Here is an 18,832-nt window from a genome sequence, read left to right as displayed (position 1 = left end):
TGTGACCCTCTGGTTAAAAAGTTTGGAGACCCCTGCTCTAAACTCATGCTTGTTGCTGGGTGGTCCAGTGCCTAACAATGGTAGAGTGTTAGGCACCTGCAAAAGATATGGCATTAAATAAAGACATTCACATTGAAATGAAATGGAGTGCACTGACCCGCTCTACCTTCTTTCCCCTTCACATTAAATCCAAGGATAGCTTTCCAACTAATTCAGCAGCCATTCATGGCACAGCACCATTAACTCCATAACTTCTCCAGCAAAGGAGTACAGATCTCATATATTAAGACATGCAGCACTGAGCAACATCAGTCTGCTCCCACATCCACAGAACTACAGGCACAGTTTTGCTGAAGAGGCACCTTGCACAAAGAAAAAGGCAGTGTTGGGGGGGGGGGAGAACTGTGGTACCCTCACAGAGTCATGAATATAAATGTCAGCCCCATCCTATGCATGTCTACACAGAAGTAAGTCCCATCACAGTTGATGGAGCTTACTCCCAGGTAAGTATGCATAGGATTGTAGACTCAGGGCCAAATCTTATCCACTTTTCCAGTGCCGGTGCAGCCATGCCAATGGGGCGTGCACTGCATTCTGTGGTGGGGAGGCAGTCACAGAGGTCTCCTCAAGGTATGGGAACATTTGTTCCCTTACCTCAGAACTGCACTGCAGCTACACCGGTGCTGGAAAGTTGGACAGGATTGGGCCCTCAGTTTTGTAGGGCCCTAAACATTGCCTGTGATGACGCCTTGGAACTTCAGTGAGATTTGAACCCTTTTTCCGAGGGGCCTATCTCCCATGCAAGCCTTCTGACAACTAGGTCATGGGAAATGGTGTGACATGTTCCTGTCAGCGCACTTGTGTAAGAGAGGAGTGAGAGATTATTCCATAAGGCTGGCATTCCATTCTTTTCCATATATTAATTGGTGCCTTCTACACATGACTAATGTGAGGGTATCACAGATGAACGTCACTCTCCCTGTTCCTAGAATTGCTAGGAACAGCATGGGAATGTCTGTCAGCGTTTGCTTCAAAGGCCACACTTGGGATAGAAGAGCATAGGAACCCAGCTACATTATGCTAGCACAGTGCTGATATCATCAGTGCCTAGCAGACTGGGACTATAACAGCGGTACTCAAACTTTTCCGGCCAGTGGCTCCCTTGACCCCTGTGGCTGTTGGCCATGACTCTCCATCATGTTCCTGAGGGCTGGAAGTAACATCATTAAACAGGAAGTGGCCAGAAATATTAACTATATTATATATATTATATATAATATTATAATATTATATTTATTATAATATAATATTAAATATTACATATATATTAATTATATTAATATTAATTATATTAATCATATCATTAATTAAATGCAGATATTAAAAATATATTATTAATACACAGCAATATACATGCTTTATAAATGATCAGCTGCTGATCACTGTTGGAGATAGGATGCTGGAGCAGGTAGATTTTGTCTGGTCCAGGAGGACTCATTTTTTTAAACTTTGCCAGCATACCAATAGAATTGTTTTATCAAATGAACTTTGAGAACAACCAGTCTGACCAACATTACACACACATGCCCCTGTGGACCCCAATCCAACTAGTCATTTCTCCCATTCTCCTTGGATAGGACTGAACCCTTTATTAATTTAATGAAATTAAATTTTTCTAGCAGCTGGTGGGGAAAACAAAAATAGACCGTGAAAATATATCAGAGCTGATAAGGGTTTGGTTAGGAAGCTGACTAAGAGATGAGCAGCTCAAGCCTATGCATGTCTACTGAGAAGTAAGTCCCATTAGAGTCAATGGGGCTTACTCCCAGGAAAGTGTGGATAGGATTGGGCTGGCAATCACTTCATCAATGGCTGATAAGTATTCCCTTCAAATAGCAAGATTCATCACTTTAAAAATACAGCCTTTCCTCTTCAGTCAAACAACAAGATTAATAAATCACTTTAAAAACAGTACCCTTTTTCTGCTCCTGGCCAAGTAAAGTGTGTGCTTGTCTCTCCCCTCCCCCTTTGCCAGCTGCATGGAAACAACTTTAAGACCTCTGGTGACTGGTAAAATAGGAAGCGTTTTATTTGGAGAGGGGGAGGAAAGTGGGAAGGTTTGGAGATCGAAAGGGGGGAGTGGAAGAGGGAGGGGGTTGAAAAGAGAGATTTCACTTTGATGAGAAGTGATCCCAGGCTGGGAACTAGCAAGCAACCAGACAAGGATCAGTGAGGGTTAAGGACTGCAAGTTGAGCATGCTCGGAAGAGGGCGGGGGCAGCAGCAGCCATTCTCACAGCTGAGCAACTCCTGTTTCTTCTGCTTTAAAAAAAAGCGCAGACGACGGGCAGAAGACGGGCTCGTATTCTGCCCAGGTGTGTGACTGTATCGCTGCAAGAGGACATCCCGCGCCTCCCCTTTCAGTTCCTGGCGCCTCCCTTAAGAGCCGCGCCACACTGTTTGAATAACACTGGACTATAGGGTTGACCTGTCAGAGGAAATTTGGCCAAGTTCTGATATCTAGTTCTCAGATAAAGCTATTATTTGTTCTATTGTACATATTTAAATTTGCATTAGTAAAAATTCACAAAACAAAACCACTGAAGTCTGCAACTGCAATGACATGCCTGAAAGCATGGCATCTCCACACAAAGGACAAGCTGTATAATGATATGGAATTACAACTGGCAAAAAGTAGTTATGTTGAAGAAAGCGAAGTTCACTTTCTTCCTGTTCAGGTTCTGCATTCTACTGACTAGATAAACGAAATCAAAATGGCTCAAGAATTCCACTTCATTCACTATTATTTTGTATTACACCACACAGTCACTGGAAATGGGTAGACAACTATGTTACTTATTCGTTCAAGTGGGAGGTGAACCAAAGTTACCTGTTGATTGTACGTTGTATGAGAACCAATACAATGGAGACATTTGTTGTTTCAGACTTGTGTGTGAAAGTCACTCCCTCCAGATATTCAAACTTGGCAATATACACTAACAAGGTGCCCTCTGCACCCTTTCCAGAGATTATCTTACAGGCGGAATTCAACAAGTTAGCCACCATCGTTTGTGGTCTAGTCCAGGAACAATTTGGTTTCCATCAGGCACCCTCATCAGAATGGGTTTCAGATCCTATTGTTTCTTCTCTCAAAAGAGAAGGTTAACTGCAAGAAGTGATACAGACACCCTTCCCAGGTAAAAGATTCATGATACAGTGAGGACAAGACACAGGAAAAGTAAGGCCACAATCCTAACCAACTTTCCAGCACTGACATAAGGGCAATGCAACTACAAGGTAAGGGAACAAACATTGCCTTACTTTGACTGCCCCCCCAACTGCAGAATGCAGCACATGCCCCACGGCACATGTATGCCAATGCTGAAGTTGGTTAGGATTGCGTCCTAAATCTGACAATCGTCCACTAGTTTTAACAAAGTGAAATACAGAAACATTCCTAGCGTAGCAACAAGTTTTATTCCCATTAGAATATACTGTTTTGAAAAAATAATTATATTCCACATTTTCTGCCCAAAAATGGATCTCCAGAGCACATGCATGTTACATACTGCATTTATAAAGCATCTTGGTATTCAAAGGGCTTCAGATACGTTTCCTCGGTAAGCTTAATAATTGTAATGTTGGTGGTTTGAGATACTTCCACTATTTTGTTTCATATTTTACTAAATGTGTTTTTAAATTTTGTGAGGTGCTTTACGTGTAGAGGCCAAAAGACTGTAGTTCTCCACAGGTCGGATTCTTTAAATGTAAATCAGATAATGTGTCTTTTTAAAAACAGCTGTGTTAAAAATAAGTCTGAATACAAACAAGCATGTTTAGACATGCTTAGGCCGCATTCCTCTACACACTGACCTGCAAGTAAGGGTGTAAGCCTAACCGGCAGTTATGCTGGCATAGGTGGCCCTGGAGGGTCGCAAACATGCCATAAAGCATGTTTGCGCCTCCGTGAGCGGGAGCCACGTTGGTGCATTCAGATGCGCCGACGCGCGGACAGAGGCAGAAGCCTTACACCTCTGTGGAGGTCATTTTCTTGAAGAGTGAAATTCTGCATTATAAAATACCTACAATTTTTGCTGGAACAGAAAATAATGAACAACTCTAACATCACTCTCCATACAGATCAGTATGTGACATAATGGGATGTACACACCAGTTACTACATATGATACTGACACAAGCTGCCAGGCATTCATTGTGAAACACTAGGAAAGAATGACACTATCACAGGCACCAGATAGCCATGACAAGCGTATCCCCAGTAACAAAACCAAGCGAATATCATTATCTCAAGTTGAGACACAAGATTCCTTTAGACCTCCACTTTCTCTTAACATACAATTGCTAACATTAACGTTAAGGATCCAGGTAGTTCGCACAACACTTTCCTCTCCCCATAAACTACAGAAAATGAATCTTCCAGAGCACCCATAGTCTCTGACTTTAGGGTTTTGAATTCTGTGGAGCTGTGTTTCCCTCATCCCTCTTCTCTGGTAAAAATTAATGCAGGGGAGAGAGGATGAAGAAAAAAATCGTCCCACCCACCAGCCAATGTTTTAAAAAAAAGAAAGAACCACCATTGAAACTTATGTAGATATGCAAAAATGCTTGTAATGTACTACTTGGCAGGAACATGCAATCAAATAATTTTGGCAGTGCTAGCACTTTATAACAGATCTCAAGCATGACATTGATTACTGGTATTACAGAGCGCAAACGAGAAAGAGAGAAGTGATGAACTGCACCATCAAAGTACAGTACTGTACTGTACTGCAATTTGGCTTTGGTACTCTATCAAGCTTCACATATATTCAGCAACTGAATATACCCCCCTCCCACCTTTTTGCAGAAGAATTTCCTGTTCTTTATCTACTGAGATCTGGATATAGCTAAAAGTTGGTAAATACTGTACTGTATTCCAGAATTTTCACAGGTTGCCACAGAAATGTGAAATTAAAACTGTTCCTTTAACAGAGCCTGTATGACACAGGAGTGGGTTGGGTGCAAACATGGGGAATTCAGGTTCAAATCCCACTCTCACTCAGTAAGTTACTCAGTCTCTCAACTTGTTCTACGTCACAAGGTTGTTGGGAGGCCTAAATGCAACTATGAGCTCTTTGTTAGAAGAGTGGCATATAAATACAGAAGTCTAGCAGAGTAGAACCTCCGTCATATCAAAGTTTTTAAAAGGTTCAAATAAAGTTATTTTCGTAGACAACAATGTGCATTAGTTTAAAAATACAGGGATTTCCAACTGAATGAATATTACCTATATCAAATAAATAGGTTTAAAAAAACAAAGAAAAAGAAAATCTCACATATCAAATAATCCTGACAGTTTGCTTCTATTGAAAAATGCCAGTTAAACTTAAATGGAACCACACACTAGCCAAACCTGCAACAAAAATGTTGTTTTCTCTGTCACACTTTTGCCCTGCACCAGGCAATGAAATTTGAACTGCTACACTTGATTAATCAGGGGAAACTACTTAGGCTTTTTTTTTAGCATGAATTCAATTCTCCCAAAAGAAAGAGATTAGGTTTGACTGGAGCCTGGCCTGCCAGAACATTGCGGGTACTCTGCAAATAAAGCTTAAACCTTCTACCCTTCTGGTGCAGGCACAAAAGAGTCAATCAAGAAGCTCAAATACATTCTGCAGTGAACCTGTGAAGATGAAAACCTTTTACATTTACCATTTGCCACAGCATGCAAGGACACAGAAGGTCAGTTCACATGTACAGTAAAACTACGCACTGGCATCTTGATGTAGGACAATAATCTAATAAAAGAACAATTCATAACTCTGAGCTTCCCCTTCCAACAGCAACCTGCCCTTACTAGCCTCATGCACTGTCCCTAAAATTCAAAGCAGCTTTACAAACAGACTCCATCACACACACACTCTAAGTGCACGGAGTGCATGTAGTAAGTGCACCTGTGAGGATTGTCATGCAGCTAAATACGAAGTCAATAAAATATTTACATTTTACTGATTAAATCTGAACACAGATAAAAGCTCTTCATTCTGAGAAACAGTAACAAGTCATGATTACCTTAAAAAAGGGGGGACATTTACAGCCCCTTAGCTTGGTGTCTGGAAACCCTAGAACCAGCTCTTTCAAGAAGAAAGTTAGCAGGACACTGGTGCTGACTTTCTCCATCACACAGAGTTCCAGCAGGTGCTAGCTCAGAAGCTGTATTCCAACTTTTCTCTTAGGTGGAAATATGATGGCACCTGCTGGCAAGGAGTGCTGGTGTGAAGTGCTTTGCAACAGGCATCATCCTATAATTGAAGCATCTCTCTCATTTGAGAGAAAAGAAGGAATGCCTCTTCTAAGAGGCTCCTTCTAAGAGGCTCCTATCACAAGTACTTTTTATAAGTACTTGTATTTTTTAAAAAAGATTAATTTGCTGCCTGATTCAATTAGGTAGTATCTTTTTAATCAAATATTTGTGTCAATTTAACTAATTCATTAACTAGACATTGCAAGCCTGGTGGGCATATGCAGTGCCTAAGGGGCTGTTTGGATTGCAAACAGAAAGTTGGAGATAACTATAAGTTACTTATCCCAAAAATTTATCTACAAAAAGAAAAGGTAATCATTGGCAACTCAAATCAACTTTTCGTCTTTCAACCACACAGTACGGCCCCTTCACACAAGTCAGGTTTCCTACATAGACAGAATTTCTGTGTAGAGAAACTCTACATATCCCACCATTTTCATAATGGTTGGCAACCTTCAGTCTCGAAAGACTATGGTATAAGCCTACAGCACCCAGTATTCCCAGGCAGTCTCCCATCCAAGTACTAACCAGGCCTGACCCTGCTTAGCTTCCAAGATCAGACGAGATTGGGCATGTGCAGGGTAACAGTTGCTGTCATAATGCGGAACCAAAAACAGGCTCTGGACTCAAAGCTTGGATCAAACGATGTTCTGAAGATAAAATGTGTCAGCACAGATGTTCACTTCTATGGTCTACTGAGAAACTATTAGCAACACTCTCACCTCCAAATGTCTCACTGGCATCCTCTCTTAGGCCTGTAAGACACTTGAAAAATCACCACAAGGCAACATTCAGCTTGCCAATGTATCAAAGGAATTAACTGAAAACCCTTCCTAGTTTCTCTAACATGCTTTCACACAGTCACATTTCGAAAAGATAATCACAGATGTGACGTAAGATTGCTGCGTCAGCAACTACACAGGCAAACGAGGTGTATTCTAAAATAAATAATGAAATGTTGCACTTATTTAAGGATTTTATTACTGCCTTCCCCCAAGTAAACAAAACTGGGCACTCAAGAGGGTTTATAACATAAAAGGTAAAAATAAACAGTGGGCCCTCAGTATCCTGCATCCACAGATCTGGCATTCTACCATCTGCTGATGCCAAGCCTGCACCACAGAGCAACCAGAAATGAACTGGAAGTGGCTCCAGGTCACATCAGAGAGGTGTTCTGAGGAGGCAGGGAGGCCAGTGGAGTGCGCCATACACTCAGCGTAGCCCTCCAGAGGGCCTGAAGCAGCCCTAATGTGACTAAGGGTGCAATCCTAATCCACTTTCCAGCACTGATATATGGGCAATGCAGCTCCGAGGTAAGGGAACAAACATTACCTTACTTTGAGGAGGCTTCCATGAGTGCCATCCAACTGCAGGATGCAGCACACGTCCCATTGGCACCGCTATGCCAGTGCTGGAAAATTAGTTAGGATTTGGGCCTAATTGCGGCACTGCACCAGCCCCCCACAGATTCCAGTATCTGTTAATTTTTGTGTCCATGGGGGGGGGGGGTTCTGAAATGGATCCCCATGGATACCGAGGGCCCACTATATTTAAACCCACAGTAGCCTAAAAACAGCCTCTAAAATATAAAAGCATTAGATTAACAGCAAATAAAAACACCTGCAGGCCCCACCAATAGCCCCAACACTCACATCACTCCCTCTAGCCTACTCCCCACCAAAAGCCATTTGAAATTAAAAAAAAAAAATCTTCAAGCCCCATCAGAAAGTGCCTAGGGAGGGAGCTGATCAGAATTCACCTAGAAGGGAGTTCCACATTCAGAGAGGCACCATCAAAAAGGCTCTTCCTCTCACCACTGCCCCCCTTGCTTCAGCAAAGGGGAAACACACGAAACGGTTTCCTTCTGATGATCTTAGGGCACAAGCTGGTCTATAGAGGAGAAGGCACGACGTCAGACACCCTGGCCCCAAGCTGTTAATTATGGCGACTGTTCATTTAGCCATTCATTATAGTAAGGGAAGAGTCAAACACATTCCCCAAAACGCTTTTGTTGTTCTTGTTTTTTCAATTTAATAGATAATGTTGTGTTTGATCTTAGCCAAAAGGACAAGAAGCGATAACCATTTTGTTAAAGATTCCACTTCTGGAATCAGACATCTGTATGCAATTTATACACACACACACACACAGAGTAAGCATGAATACATTCCAATTACTCCTCACAATCCTTCTTCAGTGATTGTTAAGATACGTGTAGGGAAAACACTTGGACTGTACTATTCTGCCATGTGTGCAGCCTATTCCTTTTCCAGATTTATGCTTCCTTATACCACTGTCATTTTCCCCATACTCACCCATAGATTTTATGTCCTGTAACTATGGAATTAGTCACTCACCCCGGATAATTTCCAGGCAAATAGCCTGCTGGAACTACTTTATGGTAAAGGGACAAGTTTTTGTACTTCTCTATAGGGCTGGGGTGACAACAACAAATAAGCAACAATGGACACAATCCTAACCTTGTGTTAGGCTGGCACAAGTCCCTTGCACCAGCCTAGGTGGGTCGCAAACGTGCCGTAAAGCACATTTGCACCTCCTTGGGAGCAAGCCGCGCCAGTGCATCGAGGTGCGCTGGAGCACAGAGACTGCATCCAGCCCCTGTGGCGGTTTGCGCCGGGAAGGTTGTATCAGCCAAGCTTGGCCGAGGCAGAGGTCTGGGGAGGGTGGGGAGGCGACAGGAGGGAGGCGTTCCAGGGGGCAGGCGGGCAGGGAGTGGGAGCTGGGACCTGGCAGTTATGCCAGATCCCAACCCTGTTCCCTGAGCAGCATGGAGCGGCTCCAAGCTGCTCTGTTCTTCTCAGACTTGTGCCACCTCCTGAGGTGGTGCAGGTCCAAAGAGACTCATTAGGGCTGTGGTGGCTTACCCAGGAGTAAGGGGAAGAGTTTCTCCTTGCTTCCGGTTGAGCCAATTCTGACCCCAATCTTGAGCTGGATACAGCACAGGCCTCCTGGCCTGCCTGTTCCAGCACAAGATAGGATTGCGCTGAACTTGTAACTTGGGGGTAATTTTAACAAGTGTGAGGAATAAAATCTAAAGCAATACACAGTTTATCTCAAGACAACTTTTTACTGTTGAAATTATTCTGCATTACCCAATCAATACTTCAAGGTATGCTAGAGTCTACAACTTGAATCCACTGAGCCTGCTGCATGTGTGTAAAGAACTTCTGTTCACGCACAGAAGGGTCACCAATTCCCATCCCATCTACAGCTCACTCAAAAGCTGCCCTGAAGGGCAATCCTGGAACTTGAAACATCCCTTGATGGTGCAGCAGCGGCTTCCATTCACATAGTGGGCTCTTGGGATCCAAGTCTATGTTAAGATGTATGAAGGGAGAAAATATTAATAGGAAGGGGGAGAAAAATCACACAAGACACTTTTAATAGTTCCATAACTATATAGAGCTGCCTTTGAAAACAGTTCAGAAATTTCCCGTTGGTTCAGAATTCAGATGCCAGAATGCACCATTTCACATAATTGGCATTTATGTATATACAGTATTAGTATTATACGTGTAGTAGTAAGACTAGTGACACTGTTTGGCTGACTATTCACAAAATAGTGAATAGTCAGCTAGTGAATAGTGAATAATCAGACTATTGCACATGCTTAAAAAACCAAAATCCTTCATTTAGAAAATAACTGAGGTAAACAGCTTGAGGAGAATGCTTGAGATTCAAGTTACTGACGCGCAATGGAAGTCTATAACTTCAGTTGCATCTTGTGTTAGTATTAAGGAAACTCAAAATGATTTGACACCATCTAGACCTCAGGAGATATATAATTTACCCAATGCATAATCTTGGGGGTGTGGCAGTGATAAAACTGATTCTCAATATATTTGGTACAGTTGTTTCACTATAAGAACATTCTGGGAGAAAGACTTTGATTATATTAATCAGATAATTAATAGCCTGTCAAAAACTGTAGATGCAACAGTAATAAGAGTTCAGAGACAAAATTAGGTGTAGAAAATTAAGGAGAATTTGAACAATACATTAATTGATTAGAAATTGCCATTACATTAAAACCAGCAAACTACTATTTGTTTGAGGCTGACAAGGTGGGTTTATAAGGCGCTGCATCAATGCACGCTCAAAATCCCTAATAATACGTGGAAAAAATGTTCAGTAATAAACAATGAATTCCTAACACATGTTTAAAAATAAAACCAAACTACCACACTTCCTTGATTTAAATGATCCAAATTATTAAATTCTGTTATAGAACTAACTAGAGAAATGCTGGCTTGGTTCAGATGCAACAGTAAACCACAGTTCCCAGTTATATAGGAACTCTGGAAACTGTGGTTTGTTCTAACTATAGTTACAAACTACAGTGCCCCAATGGGTATGTAACGTGGAACTGTGGTTTGTTTTAAAATGAAAGCAAAAGCTTTCATTCACTTTCACATGTGCACAAGAGAAGGAGAAAATTGAGAAACACTTAAACCCACAGCTTCCCTAGGCTCATTCACTTGGCATTAAAGCATGGTATAGCAACATTACATCTGAATGCGGCTGCTGACTGCCAAGTACAAATTATTTATTATAAATAGATATCATAAAGAAAGGGTGCAATCAAAAACAAAAGACAAAATTAAGCTTCTTAAGTACTGAACTTTGTCTGGGTTGTGTCCAAAATTTTCACAGGAATTTAAAGTGGCTTATAATCAACAAGTCCACAACAACGATAATCACTTAACACATACCAGTTACATTCATTCAGACTACTAAAAACAAGTTGTAAATGAGACAGTTTTGCTCAGTTTTCTAAAATTAATTAGATTTGGTGGAGGAGGCAGTCCATGATACTGTCAACTGCACAGCAAGGCTCTTCTCCAAATCCAATCCAGTCTTGCTTTCCTAGATAACATGGCCTTTCCTTAGACCTTAAGAAACACGGTGGCTTTTTCACTTCTAAATGTACCATCCATCACGTGAAGGAACAGCACTACACCATAACCTAAGTATTCAACAAAGAAAAATAGGTACACATAACAAAAGGTCCATTCACACAACAGTTGTTATTGTCACACCTACTTTTTCACAACTCTGTTCTTTCCGACTCATCCTTTTCAGATCATGACTTCAACTTTTCTCCCAGTTCTGCTTCTCCTGAACCCAATGTCTGACCTGCTCTGATGTCACAGTGCTGATGTTATAGGCAAGGGTGTCACAGTCACTCACTTAGCTGCCAGGCCTCTCTGTTCAACTGGAGCTGAATGCTTAGCAGGACTTTGAAGAACCTGACATCTGAATTCGAAAGACCTTAAAACAAGTTTTGTTGAATTTAATCCTTTGTCCAAGTGCAATTACTTTACAAATTACAATATACAGAATGATGGAATGGTTTCAGAGCCTATGCACATGAAAATAAGCAACACACCAGAGGCTCTCAAGTGCCTGATCCAGAAAAGGGGTGTAAGAATTATCCATGCGCTACAAACCCAGTGAACACATCTTCATATAGTGTCTCATAACTAAATTCTCTTTTGGAATTTGGTAGCAATTGCTAAGGGTGCTGCAAAGTTTAGTTACTGACTAAGGTCAGATAATACTACACCAACCTTTAAGGAGAGTACTATAAGAGGTACTTACTATAATCTGTTCATCAATACAGAGGAAAATACATAAGTACTGCACCTATCAAAACTGGCTAGATATAGTTCAGTGATGACTACTGACAAAGTGCCACTTGAGATGTATTAAAAGTGAGCTTGATTAAATGGCATTATACACTGGAGCCATGGTCCAAAGCTCTGCAGAGCTGCAATGCTTACACAGAATGCTGCTCACGTATGGGTTCTATAAACTAGAGAATACTGCAAACATGAAAGGTTGGGCAATCTGATGATCAGCAAATTTGTTTGGACTAATCTTTTCTTTCCCAGAATCTTCACAAAGCAAAATAGATAAACACATGGAAGTGGGAAAACAAGTAGTTCATCAGATTCAGGGTCAGAGGTCTAAACACATCATCATGTGATCCCCTGAACTCTCTGACCCGCTGAACTGTCTGTAGTTGCTGCAAACATGGACTAGTCATACATACCAGTTCAATGTAAAACTTAGGTATAAACATTTATTAACTTGGGTCATTTTTCAACCAGAGTTTGCCCCCTCCATATTATTGATTTTCATTATAAGTCTGTTTTCCAATAACTGAAGGCTTTCTGCAGGCATGAGGGCTTCTGAATAATTCAAGGATGAAGAAAAGCTATTAAACAAGAGAAAGATCCATTTAAGATAAATAGAACACAAACTCAACATAAAATAGCATTCTTACTAACACATAGAATTTCAGATGTGAACAGCACAATCTTAGACACATCGACTCAGATGTAAGTTCTACCAAGTTCAATCGGACTTACTTCCTGGTGAGAATTGGAGCCTAAATGTCACAGGTAAAGAGAAGAAATTTCAGGAGTTCACAGAAGCTACCTAAAGAATTCCTTTGATCAAAATCCTGTCTAGATATTTCAGAGATACAGCATTCACCCATAAAAACAGCGATCCAGACAATACAACTGAACACGCTCCAAGTCAGCTGAAATAGCTCCTTCTTTGGAGGAAAAGAATATGCTCTAGAGTAAGAACATAAGAAAGATCTTGGTGGATTAGGCAAAAAGCCTACCTTGTCCAACTTCCTGTATCTTACAATGAATGGCCCCCCAGATGCCTCAGAGAGCACACAACACAACTAGATACCTGCATCCTGTTGCCACTCCCCTGCATCTGGCATTCAGAGATAGGTTACATCTAAAACCCAGAGGTAGCCTATAGCCATCATGGTTTATAACTTGTGATGGAGTTTTCCTCCATAAATCTGCCCAATCCCCTTTTAAAGGCAGCTCGGTCTAGTGCTACCACAACACCCTGTTGCAAGGAGTTCCACATAAGAACAGAGAATATCAAAAATGAAACACTGTTCATCACAATCCATTGTTTAGAGTTTTCCAACAACAAATTGACAAATTACTGAGCAGATGAATCACACTGCAATGACATTAACCATGTTGGATATATACTGGCAGAGGGCAAGAAGAAGAAAGGAAAGAGCTGGAATGAAATGGGATTTGCACAATACACAAGTAACTAGGAATATAATACTGACAGCCTAATCCTAACAAAAGCCCCACGTGGCGATGCAGGACTAGTGGCTGCTGGATGTCTCCTTGAGGGAAGGGGACATTTGTCCCCTTACACCATGTCAAGCCCCAGAGGCTTCCATGGGACTACTCGGATGTGCACCAGTAATATTGCTGGCGCAAATCCGAGTCACCCCATATCAGGCTGCCAAACTGGGAACAGGGTTAGAATACGGCAGCAGCCATGGATGCAGTTCCCACCCACTTCCACACTTGCTCTATCCCCCCACACTTTCCCCCAACCTACTCCCACCCCCTCTCCACAAGTAGAGGCCAGTAGAGCATCTACTTGTTCCAGTGGGTACAGGCCTCCAACTGGAGGTGGCAGGCCAGCACCAGCCTTACCACCCGCACAATGATCCTTTTTACTACCACAGTGTGCCATACCCATCCCACAGGCGGTAGCTGGCTTAGGGTTGGGCTGCCTGATAGCTGTCTGGCAGGAAAATCTGGGAATAAGTACTAATGTGTTTGATCTGAGGTTTATTAAAAAAAAAAAAAAAAGAATAGGCAAGTTCAAGGCAAACTCATTCCTTTGACCCAATATAGACAGGCCAGGGCAGGCAGCCTTATGTTCAAGTTGGTTATGCAGCAGGGGTTAAAAAAAAACACCACAATTGTAGACCAATATAAAATATTTTGCTTCATAAATGCAGGGGGGACAAATAAGTTAAGAAGCAGATACAAAATACCTTTCAGGTGCAAGTTGCATCAATTTTTCACAGTTCTAACAAAGAAGCAACTGTACAGATTTGCACTGGGGAGGGAATGGGCAACAACTGCATTTTTCAGCTTTTTCATGCTAAGGGAAAACAAGTTTTGTTAAATAAACAGTACATCGAAAACTGAATGTTTGGATCTATTTTCATCACTATACAGGTGAGGCCTCTTTATTCATGGATTTGCCACCCATGAATTTAACTCAATGCAGGTGCCAGATCTGCGCTGGAGGTCCCCACCTGACCTCCTAGATGCCTCCAGTTGTATCTGGGAGGGTTTCCAAGGCCCAGGGAGACCATGTGCAGCCTCCAAACCTCAGAACACCTTCAGACACTAACAGAAGGTGCTTCTGGAGGCCCTCTGATGGAGCCCACCTGCAGATTCCATTCTCCTGGTTTTGTTATCCGCAGGCCCCCATGGATCCCGAGGTCCACCTGCACAGCATCTCTTGATAAGAATACTATAGACTCAGACAGAAGTAAATCCTGTGACGAATATCAAATAAGTGTTGAAAATGTTATCAGATTGTAACCAGTTCTATCATATGTGGTGGACTAGTGAAAAAACCAAGATATACTGGGAAATGATACAAAAAATGTTTCAACAGATATTTAATGTTGTAATACCATTCAAACCAGAAATATTTCTCCTGAACATAGTATCAGAAATTAAAGACTTACAAAAGAAATGTCTTATTGTACAGATAAATACAGCAGCAAGAATATTATATGCACAATTATGGAAATCTACAGAAATCCCTAATAGAGAAAAATTGATAGATGAAATTTATGAAATTGCAGAAATGGATCTATTAACAGAAAGAATGAAAGATAATGATTTAGATAAAGTAAGAAGATGCTGGACGCCGTTTTATGATTGGATAGATAGTACTGAATAAATATTATAGAAGTAGAGTAGATTAAGCTAAGTACTTTAATGTTATATGTGGTGATGATTTATATGGATGAGTTTGTGCTTAGTTTCAATCTGATGTATAAATGTTGTTTTAAAACACATTTTGTGACCCAATGGCCAATACCCTGTTGTGTTATGTAACCTGTGTAACCCTATACCCAAGTTTATCCTATATTCCTGCCCCATATCTGTAATAAATAAATAAAATTTATTAAAGAAAAAAAAGAAGTAAATCCTGTGACTGATCATTAAGGCCTAGTTCTCAAGTAACAGTAGCAGAGATGGTACATCCAGACTGTACCATACGATAGAATGCTACCCCACAAGAAAATATCCACACACATAGCAAAACTGGCATGTCAGGGAAAACACTGGACTGAAACCCCTCTCCCAGACATCTAGTTTCCTATGTGCAAGAATTTTTTAAAATAGAAGAGTCTTTGATCATGCGAGTTTCCACCTGTAGTACGAAATGGTAGTATGACATGAAATTTCAATAAATTTCCAAAATTGCAAGTTAGAACTAATCACAAGATTGTTGGTACAGTGGTCCTAGCAAGTGGCTCTCCTAGAGAAAACTGGTATTCACTCCATCAGTGTGGCTGCCATACACTACAAGGCTATTGTAACAAGTGGAAATTTCAAAACCAGTGCACTTCTCCTGTGCACTTCTCCTGCAGTGGACATGGTAGTGAAAAGGAAAAAAAAACATTTTTATGGAGTACATAAACAGTAGCCCCCACAACTATCACATGCTGCTAATGGACAACGCTGTCCACTGCACTGTCCACTGCAGTCAGACCCAAATTCTTTGTACGCGACCTTTTCCCAAACATGATTAAAAGTCCTCTCTGAGCATACATTGCCATCTACAACAGAGAAAGGGACACAGATCTTAAGATAAACTTACTGATCAAGTGAAACGAACAGGAGGGCACCATAATTGGGGCTGCTTGATATGCAACATTTTTAATGTATACACCGGGGCCTATGAAGAGTGATTTGAGCATTTATTTTGCTACACATCAAAGATCCTGGAAAATACACACTGAACAGTTACAGATGACCATTTGACCAGGCATTTCCACCCAGTATGTGGTTACAAGAGCTCCCCTTACAGAATGATGCAGATGACTGAGCTGATGCCAGACTCATTCGGTCATCTACTGAGCTCACAGATCGAGTGGCCATTGTGCACATCAGCTGCCTGGTCCACATAGTCACAGTGGAACACTCTTATCACATCATACTTCCTTGTTACTTGTGAAGCACTCCTCTGTCCTGAATACGCACCGGCAGGGCCTAGGAGAGGGGGGTAAAGGGGGAAATTTGTACCCGGGGCCCAGGGTCAAAAGGGGGGCCCAGGAGCCAAAGGAGGGGGCCCAGAAATTTCCTGGGATCTGACATTTTCCTATCTACTCAGACTTGTTGCCCATACGGGACGCTGGGGACATTACCATGACTGGGGATTCTGGGGACACTACTGATGCCACATGGGTGGGTAGACTTGGGCTCCAAAGACTTTTCCAGCTGTCTCTACCCTCCCCTCACCCTGCTTTGCCCTTCCTTGCCCCTATTCTGCTCACCTGTCACCACCCTCCCCTGCTCTGTTTCACCCCCCCCTTGCAAAGAGGCCCAAAAGAAATTTTGTACCCCCTGATAAAAGGCCCTGCACACAGGACAAGTGTATGCTCCTACTCACCTGAACGGCAAGCAGTTATGCATTTGCTTTATGCTTTATGCACACCCCTCCCCTTTTATGCTCACCACCCAAGTCATTCCAAAGTGCAAATTGAAGCAACACACACACATTTGACATACACCTCTTAACTTGCAATGCTTCCTAAGCTCCCAGAGATGCTGAGGTGAATTCAATCTGTTGGGTAGGCCCTGAGCAAGCATCACTGACACACACGCACGCACACACACACACACACACATTAGTCTCTTCCAGTTCCTGATGATCCCAAACTACTCAACCTCCCTGCAGAAAAGAAATGCAGCGGACACTCCAGGCACAGTGCAATCCCTGGCTGCAAGTCAACTGAAAGTCCTGGTCCCAGCAAGGTCCCAAGGCAGGGCAGCGCCGCCTCTCCTTGCAGCACCCAGCAAAGACTGGCGGAAGGTGGCTCTGCACAAGCACAAAGCTCCAGTTCTGAGCCAAGGAGAGGGAGGTGATGAATGAATGAATGAATGAATGGCTCAGGGTGTGTGCAGGGCAGAGGAGAGCCGGCTGCCTTCAGCAGTGCAGGGCAAAGCCTGGGCTGTCAAAAGACTGTGGAGGGCCAGCCAGTGCAGAAGCTGGACAGAGGCCAGACAGCGACTTCGTGGCTCCCACGGAAGCAACTGAGGGAGATGCTGGGAGGGGAGGCTCCCCGCAGGCACTGATGTCAAGACAATGCAGTGCGATGGGGGAGGGACCCAAAGGAGACTCAGCCATTAAGTTGGCAGCCTGCGAAAGGGGACTGCAAAGGGGGGCGCGGGGGAAGGGCTGGAGCCAAGAGGGGGCTGCAGAGAGCAAGCCAGGGCAAGGAGGCGGCTGGGCGCAGCGCGCACCTGCAAGCCGGAGCCCAGGCTGTGCCAGGGCAGCAGCAGGGAGAGAACAATGCAAAGGGCTGGGGAGGGGGCCCACTGCTGCCAGCCACACCAACCTGCGGCAGCCGCCGCCTCCTCTTCTTCCTCCGGGAGGGGGGGACCGTCTCCTCCTGGCCCGCGGCTCTGCCCCAGCTCCGACCCCGTCGCCGCCACGGCCACCTCCTCCCTGCAGCACGCGCTGCCGCTGCTGCTGCCGCGGGAAGGCGGCACGAGGGACGCTGTGCGGCTGGCTGCGGTGCAGGGCGCCTCTCGCCTGGAGTGCAGCAGCAGCGCCAGCCTCCCCGTGCCGTGCCAGGCGCTCCGTGCGGCTGTGTGCGCTGCCTGTGCGCTCCCAGCAGCCGCGACTTCCTGTGCAGCGGAGGTTTCAGTTCCTCCCGGGCCGGCGGGGGCAGCAGGAGAGCCGGGCGGGCTGGCGGGCGAGGGGAGGACGGAGGCTGAGCCCTGCGGGCGGGCGGCGCTGTCTTCCTCCTCGCTCTCCTCTGCGTGCGGGCTGCAAGGAAGCCGGCTCGCTCTTGGCAAGGCTCGGGCTGCTCCGGCGGTTACTGGGCATCACCTCCTCCCGCCGCTTGCGCCTTCCCAGGCAAGGCAAGGTCCGCGCCCGCCGTCAGCCAGGCTGCTCTACTCCGCCCATCTCGCCTGCAGCCCGACTGCACACAGCCTCCTTCCCTCCCCACCTCCAGCCCGGCCTCGCATTCTCACGTGCGCGCATTCGTCCGGCAGGCAGCCCCCTCTCCCCTTGCACGGCCGCAGTGCCACAGCGTCGCGCAGAGGCAAGCCCGCCAATGCAGGGGCCGAACGGGCAGCCCTCGGGGGCCACCTTCCCTGGGAAAGAACAAGTGTTGAAGGGAAAAGAGCGCAATCCTAGGCATGTCTACTCAGAAGTAAGTGGCATTGAACACCAGGAGACTTACTCATAGGAAAGTGTGCACAGGATTGCAGCCCAAGTTCTCTGCAGCGAGCTTGGCAGGCACCCTGCGGAGACCTGCACAGGGGATGGATAGAGTGATGCTCTTTTCCCTCTCCCACAACAACCAGAACCAGAGGACAGCCACTAAAACTGAGTGTCGGGAGAGTTAGCACAGACCAAAAAAAAAATATTTCTTGTCCCAGCGTGTGATGAGCCTGTG

At 44.0% G+C, this 18,832-nt stretch overlaps 1 protein-coding gene and 1 pseudogene across 2 annotated transcripts in view; both read right to left on the bottom strand.

The window, feature by feature from the left end:
* Positions 1-18,314, bottom strand: part of AGPAT3 (1-acylglycerol-3-phosphate O-acyltransferase 3) — a 94,171-nt gene extending 75,857 nt beyond the window's left edge. The window contains exon 1 of one of the 2 annotated variants that reach the window (XM_066621109.1): positions 17,762-18,314. The gene's annotated coding sequence lies outside the window, so the exon portion shown is untranslated. Of the gene's footprint in view, positions 1-11,367; positions 11,416-17,761 lie in introns of those variants that run through there. The other variant, XM_066621111.1, reaches the window with a different exon arrangement.
* Positions 6,783-6,899, bottom strand: LOC136646294 (5S ribosomal RNA; annotated as a pseudogene).
* Positions 18,315-18,832: the final 518 nt, after the last annotated feature.

Source organism: Tiliqua scincoides, chromosome 3 (genome assembly GCF_035046505.1).
Source record: "Tiliqua scincoides isolate rTilSci1 chromosome 3, rTilSci1.hap2, whole genome shotgun sequence".
Lineage (NCBI taxonomy): Eukaryota > Metazoa > Chordata > Lepidosauria > Squamata > Scincidae > Tiliqua > Tiliqua scincoides.
The sequence above is the reverse complement of the archived record's forward strand: the minus strand, read 5'-3'. Positions and strand labels throughout refer to the sequence as shown.